At 47.0% G+C, this 12,882-nt stretch overlaps 1 protein-coding gene across 2 annotated transcripts in view; it reads right to left on the bottom strand.

Annotated features, from left to right (window-relative positions):
* The window catches only part of ASTN2 (astrotactin 2), a 2,581,355-nt gene that overhangs the window by 1,358,600 nt on the left and 1,209,873 nt on the right, over positions 1-12,882 (bottom strand). The window lies entirely within an intron of this gene.

The raw sequence follows: 12,882 nt of genomic DNA, 5'->3' as shown, positions 1-12,882 counted from the left end.
TTTATATCAACCTCGAAAAAACATAAGTCTGAGTACATCCAGGGGATATGAACCTGTGTCCACATCAGGGCTGGACAGGCCTTTTATTCTACCGGGCATTTCCCCAATGGGCTGGGGCCCTTGGAGGCCAGTTTTAAAAGCTCATGGTCACTCCAGGTGCCTCTTGTCATTTTCCCAAGCTCCATGAGGCAAATGAAGGCTTTAAGAGAGAGAGAAGAATAGAAAAGGAGGAGGTAGGTAGAGAGAAAAGGATCAGAGAGGTAAAAGAGTGAACGGACCGAACGAGAGAGAGAGAATGGATGGATTGAAAGACATAAAAAGCAGGAGGAAATGAAGGAAGTAGGGGTGGTTTAAGCTGCCTCCAATCTGGCCCTGGTCTACTTGGATAACAAGCAGGGGTATAACACAGGACCCTGCATCCTCCTGGGGGGGCCCGACCTTTCCCACACTAGAGTGGGCCCTTAACTAACCAAGGCGTGTCAGCGCATTCTGGAAAACCAGAGAACAGCCACCGCTCCTACCTGGCTGCACCCTCCTCTGTGAGGTGTGTTGGCGGGGAGCAGAAACAATCAAAGGGGCAACATTTGTTTGGATTTATTGTTACAAGATGGGGAGACCCCAGAGGAAGGGACAGACGCAGCTTTCTGTCTGAGCATGTGAGATGAAGAAATACCAGCACAAGGGAGGGCCTAGAGTCACCAGCAGAAGAGAAACGGCAGAGCAGAGACTAGAAAAATGCAAAAAAGGGGAGAGTGTGAGAGACGCAGGCCAAAGTCAGATGACTAAGATACAAAGGACCAGCTGAGTGGGGAGGAAGAAAAGGAGAAATGTGAGAGAAAGTAATCAGAGATAAGACAGATAAGAGAGAAGGAGAGAGACCTGAGACAGAAGAGAGTGGCAGACAGAGAGGGGGGAAAGGAGGTAGGGGGGAGAAAGAGAGAGAGAGATAGAGAGAGAGACACACACGCAGGCTATAAAGAGCATGTTGAGTGAGACACAGCAGTCAGAGAGAGAGGGTAAAGGTAAGAGAGAGAAAGGTTGTAATAAGACAAGTGGAAGAAAAGATCTGAGGAAGTGTGAAATATAGCAGAGGCGAGAAAGGGCGAAACAACAAGGGGGGAAAGGGCAGGACACCACAAACTGACCAATCTGTACGTGAGATAATAAGAAGAGTTACAAAGATACATCTAAGGGTGCATGAGAAAGCAAAGATGAGAGAAAAATACTGCAGATACAAGAGTGAGTGGCAAATAAGAGGTAAAAGCTCACCAGTGGAAAAGACTAGGGGCCCGATGTAGGTAAACTCCAATTTACCACTTCTTAATTACCGAATCATACCAATTCGGTATTTAAGAAGTGGTAAATTGGAGGGGGGGGAGATGTGGGTATTTCAGAATCGGTAAATACCGAATCTGTAAGATTCGGTATTTACCGATTCTGTAAATACCGAATCGGTATCCCCCATTGATTCCTATGGGCCTTGAAGCCCATAGGAATCAATGTGCATTACCGAATCGGTATTTACCGATTCGGTAATTACCGATTTCTGCAAGGGTGCAGGGGGTATCACTTTGACACCCTCTAGCACCCCCAATACTGGCTTGTGTGCCATGTGGCACACAGACATGCCCTAAGGGCATGTCTGTCTGTCACATGGCATAGGTGTGCATGCACACATGTGCATGCACACCTGGATTCGGTATTTTAACACCCAATTGGATTGGGTGTTAAAATACCGAATCTGAAGGGCCTGTGGGACTGAAAGTAGTTCCACCTACATCCCGATTTTTTAAAATCGGTAAACTTACCGATTCGGTATTTTTCCGATTCGGTAATTTTACCGAATCAGTAAAATACCGAATCGGACAAAAAAAGGTCCCCTACATCTCAGTAGGCCAAATACCGGTCGGAAACGGCCGAAATCGGCCGTTTCCGACCGGTATTGGCCACCTACATCGGGCCCTAGGAGTCTGATTTAGAGTTCGGGATGGATATTCTGTCACGCTTCTTACAGGAACTTTATATCCAATGAAACGTGTAATATGGCGGAAAAGATGTCAGTCATTTGTGTGATGGAGTAACCTGTCTCCCAAACTCTATATCAGTCCCTAAGAGGTCATTACAACAGACAGAGGAGAGGAAGCGAGAGAGCTTAAAGGAAGAGGGGGGCAGGTATTAAAGAGACTGACAGGTGAAAAAGAGACAACACAGAGAGAAGTAGGAAGACAGGTGAAACAGATAAGGGAGAGGTGAAAGACGACCTGAGATAGGAGATAGACAAGACAAAGCAGCGGAGAGAAAATGGCAGGAGAGTAAGCAAGACAATAGTGAGATTAAACAAGACATAGAGCAAGGAACGGAGAAAGTCAGAAGAATGAAAAGTCAAGAGAAGGAGCAGCTTAAACATTAAAGCATTCAAGCACAATCCCACCTCTTTCTACCCTTTTGCCCTAAAGGTATGAAGTTGTAGTGGCTACTCCGCAGCACAGGCCCAGACCCCTCTGAGCAAAAAAGGGAAATAAAAGACAGGTTTATGTCTGATGGGCCTTAGGTTTATTTTTAGCCTTCAGAGATGCACAGTTAACGGTTCAGAGCTCTGTGGCACAGCATGCTGTTAGAGAGGTAAGGTGTGAAATTACAGCCCCTGGATTCCCAGCACAATGCTAGTGTCCCAGGGGCATCACACAGCCCTATGCAGCCCCTATGTTCAGGTAGGTCCTCATTCCACCTAAGGCCTATGAATATCTGTGTATTAAGGGAGCTTGCAGGGACTCCTCAATAGGCCCTTTAACACATTCTGCAGGGGGATTCTATCATCTTGACCCAGTGCACCATAAACAAGGCCTTGGATTAGTCGAATGAGACACCGGATAGCTGTATCCTGAAACAGTTCCAGATGCCACATCACGCTCAGTTCTTCATGCATTCCACAGATTACCGAAGAGGAGCAGTGTTTGTCTCCACCCCACACTCAAAGCCGGCCAGTCCAGGCCACACTTCCCCAATGTTACTGTAGCAGGGACTTAAAACAAGCATCATACTAATAACCTTTTCAAAATAGTACTTAAAACTGCAGTTTTATTATGGTTTATAAGTGTTGCAAACAACAGATGCTAAAATTACCAAGTTTAATCGTACTCAGTTGCATGGCCTTGGAGGGATGAAATGTTGAATCAATGGCGTCAATATTCGAATATTTGACCTGTACTCTATGTATTCACACGCACACTCCCTCTCTCTCTCTCTCTTTCCCTCCCCTCGTATAATTAGCATTCAGGAACTAAAGCACCCCAAGAGAATGCTTTAAGGACATTGCATATCACAGAGGAGATCTGTAGGTATAAAGAGGAAAAAGGCTGGAGGGGAGGTTACTTTCTAGGGCCGTATAACACTGCGATGATTTGTAGTATAATTGTATTCATATTTTGTATCTCTTATACTACTGTTATTTACATCTGTGTAGTTCCTTGTGGCCAATCTGACTCCTCTGCAATGCTCTGTATAAGTACAGGAGCATACAGCCACAGTGTGAAACAGCCGACTATCTCTACACTGTGGAAAGCATTTTCCCAGAAAAATGTGTGTCTGGATTTTCATGTCTAGAGATGATAATATCAAAGTTAGGGGAGTGCTTGTCTTATGCCCTCAGCAGTGGGGAGAATGAGAAAGGACAGGAAATAATTGATGGAGCCAGTCACTCAGCAAACCGAGCAACAGGTAGTCTTGGGCCTCTTCAATAAAAAGGGAAGAGGAGGACAGAGGAACAGCTTGTTAGGCTGTTGCTTGAAGCCACAGTCTGTTTGCAGCTAACTCCCTGCAGGTACACGCGCTCGCCTGCTCGCTGCAGGCTTCTACCAGAGCACCATGCTTTAAATGTCATCCTACACAAAATGGAACAACAATATCATAACATATATAGGTAACTGCAGGTTAACTATTCTTAACTCCACATATATGCATCTTCAGGATATAGATATCTTCAAGCTAAATAGAGGTGAAGTTTAGACTATTAAGCATATACTTACCTAAATAAACTTATCTTCATGACTTAGTAGTGTTTATTCTGGAAACAATATTTTTCTTTGACAATAATTTAGTATGTGATATTCTGACATACAAATTCAATGCATGGTCCTTGCCCTATGATAAGGCACTGCATAGCCTAGGAGCCAGATTCACTGACATTTATAGATACTGTTCCTCTCTGAATCAGCAGGCATGTGTGGTCACACGCCCAGAACTGCCAGATGTTCAGATTCTCCCATTGCGGCCTTTCTAGTCCTCGCAGATGGTCCAACTTTCGAGTGAACTTTCTTTTTTCTATGTTATGTTATGTTATGTTATGTTATATATTGATTTGTAGCGCGCTCTGTTAGTCGGGACTGTCCTGGCGCGGTGAGGAAACTGTGTCAGAGTGATCGAGGAGACAGCTATTCAGAATGTGTAAAAAGGTGGGTTTTTAACACTTTTTTAAAATTGATCAGGTTGGGGGAATATCTAAGAGCATCAGGAAGGGCGTTCCACATCTGAGCTCCCCGTACCGTCAGAGATTGCCCCCCCAGGCGAACTCTCTTAAATCTGGGGACGACCACCTGCCTTCGGGAGGCAGATCGCAGCTGACGGGTCGGTTGGTAAAAGGCAAATCTTTTTGCAAGGTAGGGTGGACAAGGTCCATGCAGGGCTTTATAAACGAGTACCAGAGCCTTAAAGTGCACTCTTTGGGCCACTGGAAGCCAATGAAGCTCCCTCAGTTGCTTACGAACGCTGAGCCTCCTAGGAATGTTATAGAAAAGTCTCACAGTCGCATTCTGGACTACCTGTAGCTTTGAAATGAAATGAAATGAAATGAAAGAAAATTTATAACGCGCAAACTAAGCCCCAAAGGGCATCAAGGCGCCTAGCTCAATATTGATAGATTATTGATAGATTATCTGTCCCTGGAGCTGATTACTGGTAGGCTTTCTTAAAACACCATGTTTTCAGGGCCTTTTTGAAGAGGGAAAGTGAAGATAGAGACTTAAGTTCCAGAGGGAGTGCATTCCAGAGACGGGGGGCGACTGTAGAAAAGGCTCTACCTCCCCATTTGGTCTTCTTGGTCCTAGGGATAGCCAGAAGATTTTGTTGCCGTGAGCGCAGACATCTGCTGGGGACATATCTGGATAGAAGTGCACCCAGCCCAACTGATGTTTCAGTTTTAAGAGCGCTGTGTACCAGACAAATGATTTTGAAAGAAATACGATGCTCTATAGGAAGCCGGTGTAAATTCTTTCTGGCTAGTATTGCCGAGGAGGATCGGGGAGTGTCCAGGACGAATCTTGCAGCCTCATTTTGTACAGTTTGCAGTCGCTGTATTAGTCCCTTGTTAATCCCTGCATACAGTGAGTTGCAGTAGTCCAATCTTGAACTAACAAGTGCAACCACTGTCTGTTTCCTGGCTTGCGGGGAGAGATAATGTACTATTCGGAGGAGGATTTTAAGAATTCCCCAGCAAGTAGCCACTGTTCTATTAACCTGAAGGGTCATTGCCAGCGAGGTGTCGAACATAACCCCTAGGTTCCTAGCTGAATGGGAGGGGACCGGGCAGGTGCCCAGGGATTGCGGCCACCAATCACTTGACCACACATCCTGGTCCTTTCTAAACATCAGCACCTCAGTTTTATTGCCGTTCAGCTTCAGGGAGTTGACTATCATCCAGTCAGAGACTGTTTGCATGCAACTTCTGAAGCTGGAGGCGGAGGTACTGACCGGTTGGGCTAGTGACACCATGATCTGAGTGTCATCTGCATATGACGTTACTTCCATTCCCTGGGCTTTTACCAATCTCGCTAGGGGGGCCACATAAATGTTAAATAGGGTCGGGCTTAAAGCTGACCCTTGTGGTACCCCACATTGCAGAGATGTAGCAGGGGAGAGGTATTCTCCTAATTTAATCCTCTGTTCTCTAAGATCTAAAAAAGAGGACAGAAGGTCCAGGGCTGACCCCTCCACTCCCATCTCCCTCAGACGAGATGTTAAAATTGAGGGAGATAGGGTGTCAAATGCTGCGGTCAGGTCGAGTAAGACCAGCAGAGTTGTCTGACCCTGATCTACCTTCATTCTGATGTTATCAGTAACCATAGTGAGTGCAGATTCTGTACTATGGAGTTTCCTGAACCCATGCTGGGTATGATCTAAAAACCCAGATGAGTCCAGGAACTCAGACAGATGCAGATTCAGGTGAGACTCAAGCATTTTAGCGGGGCAGGAAGTAAAGATATGGGCCTGAAGTTTTTCAGGATTGTGGGGTCAAGTGAAGATTTTTTGAGTAATGGCCTAACAATGGCTTTCTTCCAGACTGACGGGAAGATCCCATGTAACAGGGCACTATTCATTACTTCCAGCAGAGGGGGAAGTAGTGTGTTCCTACACTCCTTCAACACATTAAGAGGGCATGGATCCAAAGGAGAGCAGGATTTAGTCCTATTCAGCAATGAGTTGAGATTATCGAGTGTGAGTGATGGGAAATTGGAGAGGGTCTTGGAGGGGTCTTTATTCCAGGCCTCTAGAATTGGTAATGCCTGGATAGCATTGGTCTCAAGGGATTTTTTCTGGGCTTCTAAGTTAATAGCTATCTCATCGATTTTGTTGTAGAAAAAAGATGAGATCTTATCACAAAGCTCCTGGGAGCCCTTCACAGGGTCTGGAACTTGTAGTGTACAAAGGGAGTCCACTATCTTGAACAACTCCTTCGATGAGGTAAGAGAGGTAGTGAGTTCAGAGAAATATTCTTGCTTGGTTTTAATGACTGCGGCTTTATATTCACCCAACAATTGCTTATGGGCCTCTCTATCAGTAAAGTCCCATGATTTCCTCCATTTTCTCTCCTGTCTCCTGCAACCTTGTCTCAGTAGCCTAAGAGGTTCCATGAACCAGGGAGCCGAAGGCCTACATCTCGCTGAGTAGCGTCGTGTGACAGGGGCTAGTGAATCTACTGCAGCAGAGATGGAATTGGCGAGATTTTGTGCTGCCTTCTCAGGGTCTGGTGGCAAATAGACTGAGCCAATGATGGGGGCCAGTGAATAATTTGTAATATTTTTATAATTCCTTTTACCCTTTCCCTGAATAAGTTCTTTGCTAGGGGGGGCTGAGTGGGGGAAAGTCAGGACTAACGGTACTGCCAAATGGTCTGTCCAGACCAGAGGTTCTGGGGTCCCAGTATTAACTCTAGGATCATTGGAGAACACTCCATCCAGAGTGTGTCCTGCTCGATGTGTTTTTCCTTTAACCAATTGAAGAAAGCCACACTCCTTAAGGGGATCAACCAAGGAATAAGTGTCTTTAGAGATCTGGTCATCTAAATGAAAATTTAAATCTCCTAGGATAGTAAAATGGGGCTTGCCAACATATGGCTCTAGAATTTTAAACAGGTCGCTGCAAAAATTGGATCTAGGTCCTGGGGGCCTATAAACAAGAAGGCCCACAAAGGATGTTGAAGGAGATGAGGAAATAACAAAATGCAGGACCTGGAGAGGCTCAGATGGTGACGTCAGGGCATTAATACGGCAAGACAGATGCGACTGATAAATAATTGCTAATCCTCCACCTCTTCGCTTAGCTCTGTCGAATCTCTGCAGAGCATAGCCCTCTGGGATTGCCATTAAGAGGTCGTAGCCTGAAGTCTTCGAGGCCCAGGTTTCGGTTACAAAAACCCATGTAGGTTTTCTAGCCGACACAAAATCATGAAAAGCTATGTTATTTTTAATTAAAGATCGAGCATTAATGAGATATCCTTTCTCAGAGTAAGTACTTTTATCTAAGGAATAGTTTTCTTGGGATGGGTAATTAGACAGGGAGGTGTGAGGACTCCAGATACCTGAGTTAAGTGGGGCCATAAGTATCAGATCCTCCGGAGTATATCTGTGGTGGCACGGGGGGATCACCGGTTTCCACTCTAGCATTTCCTCAGCAGTGTAGGAGTATAATAGCTTAGAGGGGGGGTCAGGGAGCCCGAAGCGCAGCCCATCCTGCAGCCCGTCCTCAGCGCGGACGGGCGCAGACGGGCTGAACTCTGGCGTCACTCCGGCGCTAATACGGCGCGTCCGCTGATCGCGTCCGCTGCGCGGAGCCATGTCCATCTATATTTATGCAGGTGACCATAAGATCGGTGTGGCACTAAATGTCTCCCAATCTCGGCGCGCTAGTGCAAAGTGGGGGGGGAAAGGACACACGGGGTGAGTGCTAACAGAGAGGAGCTCAGACAGGACAGATAAACTAGCGCCCGGCTCAAGCCTCAGGCGTTTTAATGCTGGTATCACTCGGGTAGAGCCTTCACCCTGTATTTATGCAGGTGACTCACCCAAGATGGCCGCCGCTCTCAATCCACCGGCTTCCCAGGTGTCTCAGCCCTCAAATCGGCTGTACACTCCGTGGGGAGGCAGTAGTGCAATTCTAATGCTAACAAAACAATTTAAGAACCGCTATTTACAATTAAAATGATTCCAACACCATAAGATCGGTGTGGCACTAATCAGAAAGTCAGGCGCCCCGATGTAAAGGGCATTCGCGTAGTCCAGGCGGGAGAGCACGAGAGCTCTGGCTACCGTTTCTTTGGCCGCTTGGGGGAGAAGGGGAAAGAATCTTCGAAGGGTGGTCAGGGTGCCAAAGCAAGTCCCAGCCAGTCTAGAAATCTGGTCACGGAAACATAGATCGGTACCAAACCAGACTCCTAGATTCTTAGCTATCCCACCATCTCCCTTGGGGCAAGGTAATCCAATGGGCCAAATGGACTCCCTAAAGTCAGTTGGAAATTGGCCGTAGAGTAAAATTTCCGATTTGTCCTCATTGCACTTGAGGCAGGCTCTTGCTAGCCAAGCAAATACAGAGGACAGGCATTGACGTACTCCTGTTGTGCAGATATTATCCTTGTTCCAGGTAAAGAGAAGTTGGGTGTCGTCGGCGTATGCCATTATCTTCGCACCCAAGTTCTCTGCCAGCAGAATCAAAGGGGTTAAATAAACATTGAATAAGAGGGGACTCAAGGTCGACCCTTGTGGTACTCCAGTCCCTACCCTGCGGTTAGAAGAGTGGAAGGAGGTAACCAGATTTGTTGAGACCTGTCTGAAAGGAAAGAACTGATCCACCCAAAGACCGAGCCCGAGATGCCAATATCCTCCAGCCTAGACAAAAGCTGGAGGTGGGGCACTGTATCGAACGCGGCAGAGAGGTCCAATAAAATTTGAGCCGCTCTGCCGCCTCCGTCCAAGCACTCCCTGATGGCCTCTGCCACCTCCACAAGCGCAGTCACGGTGCTAAAGGAGGTACGGAAGCCCGACTGGGCCGGATGAAGTGCCCCAGAGGATTCCACGAACCTCTCCAGCTGCCGAAATGCGGCCTTCTCGCATACTTTGGCAAGGGCCGGGAGAAGGGATATGGGCCGGTATTTGGATGTAATCAGCGGATCTGCTGTGGGTTTTTTAATCAGAGGGAGGAGTTTGGCTTGTTTCCACTGGGAGGGCACCATTCCTAAAACTAATGACTCATTGACCAGAGCAGTGACCATAGGGGCAATTACCTCGGCCACTCCACTCAAAACCCTTGCAGGGCATGGATCTGCTGGGGACCCCGACTTCAGAGCTTTTAGTATAGCCATCACATCCCTCTCCTCAACATAAGTGAACTTAGACATCTCGGCTTTAACCTCTGTATCTTGGAATAGTGAAGGCGAGGGCAGTCGATCGTGTAGGAGTTGATCGGCTTGCAGAGGAGGTGGCTGGTCAGAGGGTTTGAGACTATCTTGGATTTTTTGTATTTTGTCAATAAAATAGGTGGATAGTTGCTCACACCAATCTGTAGAGATCGGGGCTGACATCTTCTCTGCCGTGAAGCTCTTAACAATGGAGAAAATTTTGCGGCTATTATTCCTAGCTTTAAGAATTCTGGCTGCGTAAAATTCCCCTTTGGCCGCCTTAATCGCCGCATAGTAATTTTGTTGAGCTACTCGGAGTTCCGATTTTGCAATGGGGCAATAATTCCTTCTCCATACTCGCTCTCGCTCCTTACATCCTAATTTTTAAATCTTTAATTGGTCGGTATACCAGGGGGATGTGGGGGTGGCCCTACGGTTCTTTTTCCCTTTACACTCTGGTAATGATCTAATAGTAGAGTCTATCCAGGATGAGAAATTATCAACAGCATCATTCAAATTTTGTGCTTTCACTGGGGCAGTGTGCATGAGGGCCTCCACCAAATCCGGAATATTAATTCTTCTTGGGTGTTCTTCAAACTGGGGGTTAGACGGCGCACGAGTGTTATTAATGTCCCATGAAAAGTGAACAGAAAAGTTGTCCGACCAAAGTGATGGGGAGGGGTGGGTCGATTAAAATGTTAAAGTTAGAATACACCAGATCCAAACAGTGACCCCCTACATGAGTGGCAGAGCGCACCTGTTGCACCAACTGGCCAAGATTACAGATCTCCTCCAGGTCCTTTACTCCGGGAGCTAGGCTCGTGTCCATGTGTAAATTGAAGTATCCCAGCATTAAAAAACTTGGGAATCTAAGCGCTCTCTGGATAACAACCTCCTCCAGAGATTTGATAAAAGTGCCCAAAGGACCAGGTGGACGATAAATCAGCAGACCCCCCAGGGTAAATTGAGGGGACAGGGCCAGGGAGAATTCCAAAGCTTCCCCATCCTCAATCCCCCCGTACATTCTTTCATCAATGACCACTTCTCCCTATATATCACAGCTATACCTCCTCCCCTGCCTATATTACGGTCCAGTCTAGTGATCTTGAACCCTCTGGGAACAGCCAGTTCAACCACTGGGGCGCAGCTCTCATTCAGCCACGTCTCCGTGATGAAAAGGATATCAAGACCTTTGTCATTGATGAGTTTGTGCACTTCTTCTGAATGCTTTGGTAAGGAGCGGGCATTAATAAGAGCAGCTTGAATAGGTGACCCACCCGCTTTGTTTGCCTGGGAAGTGGAGGGGGGGATCAAGAAAATTGAATCGAAAATGACATCCAGGACAAATTCGTGAAGTGGAGTCTAAGACGTTCCATGGGGCACCATTACATAGTGGGTGGCAGTTAAGGGCCCTCAGGTCGTCATAATTGTACGTGATAGGAGAGACAGTCTCATACGATGCAGGTTTTGCAGAGTACCTGGCCCTGCGCGCTGCCGGAGCGCGGACGGGTGCAGACGGGCTTACCTTAGGCCCACCTTCGGCGCGTCATCGTCGCGCCCGCTGCACCCGTCCGCTGCGCTCCCGGAAGCACATCGCTTCTTATGGCCTGTCACACCCAAGCACTGGACCGCTAACTCCGGCCAGGCTCGTGGAACACCCCACCCCAAGATGGCGGCTCGCCCTCCCCTCTCACGGCACTGGGGCCGGCTGGAATGAGTCGAGGGAGGACGCTAGAGGAGCGGGGAAGCGGCGGTGACTCCTGCACAACAAAAGGTTAGAACATAGTGCACAACAGAGCAAAATGATAATTAATATGTAAAAATATAAAAGTATGCAATAGTTTTAAAAACGGCATCTAATAGCGAAATGCTCGTCTCGCTCTGACACAAGGGACCGCAAGCAAACTCCACGCGCTGCCACCAGCCTAGAGCTTACCTCGAGCCCCTGCGCCGCTTGCCTTCTTATGGCCTGTCACACCCAAGCACTGGACCGCTAACTCCGGCCAGGCTCGTGGAACACCCCACCCCAAGATGGCGGCTCGCCCTCCCCTCTCACGGCACTGGGGCCGGCTGGAATGAGTCGAGGGAGGACGCTAGAGGAGCGGGATAGCAGCGGTGACTCCTGCACAACAAAAGGTTAGAACATAGTGCACAACAGAGCAAAATGACGATTAATATGTAAAAATATAAAAGTATGCAATAGTTTTAAAAACGGCATCTAATAGCGAAATGCTCGTCTCGCTCTGACACAAGGGACCGCAAGCAAACTCCAGGCGCTGCCACCAGCCTAGAGCTTATCTAAGCCTTCTCCTTGCAAGCTTTGATATAATGATTTTCAGTGCCCAGGGCAAAACTTTTTCTTGCCATCTTAGTGCTCCATTTCCACCTGCAGCAAAGTCATTTTTGGTTGAATATTTTGCAATCCGGCATCCTCTTGTGGCCATTTATGGTGGTGCCATAAGGCAGCAGTCTAAAATGCCCTCATTCTATTGGTTTTTCCAGAGTCTGCAATGACATGAGTGGTATTTCTATTGTTTACTGGTACTTCTTTTATTTCTGGCCTTTCCAGTGTGTGGCTGATCCACCCAACATTTTTTATGTGGGCAACCTCTTCTCTTGGCCTTTTTGGTTTTCTTCCAGCATTGCTAACTTTGAAGCAGCTGTTTGTTTGGTGGTACATTGGTACTCCTTGTAGAATTGCTACCATATGCTTCTGCTTCGTGTGGCAGCAGTTTGGGTGGATTCTGCATTTAAGCAGGACATTAAACATAGTATTGCAGCACTCCGCTTATCACAACATGTATAGTCTCTTGTTAGTTTGTTTGGCACTTCAAAATATCAAACAGGCCAAAGGCTCTTGGAAGTTTCTTCTTTTATTTTTTTACATCCAACTCCAATCTAAAGGCCAACGCGTTTCGCCGAGGTTACTGATAACCTTCCGGCTGTCATACACAGGATTACGGATGTGAGCGGATTTGTTTCATATTGGATCTACCAATTAGAGAGAGGATACTGGGGAGGATTATATTTCCAGAACAGGAGGTTGAATAATGAAGCAAAGTTGGGCCCTGATGAAGCCGGAAGGTTATCAGTAACCTCGGCGAAACGCGTTGGCTTGGGATTGGAGTTGGATGTAAAAAAATAAAAGAAGAAACTTCCAAGAGCCTTTGGACTGTTTGATATTTTGAAGTGACAAACAAACTAACAAGAGACTATAC

The sequence above is a fragment of the Lissotriton vulgaris genome, chromosome 5 (assembly GCF_964263255.1).
Source record: "Lissotriton vulgaris chromosome 5, aLisVul1.2, whole genome shotgun sequence".
NCBI lineage: Eukaryota > Metazoa > Chordata > Amphibia > Caudata > Salamandridae > Lissotriton > Lissotriton vulgaris.
This window is presented reverse-complemented; position numbering and strand designations above follow the sequence as displayed.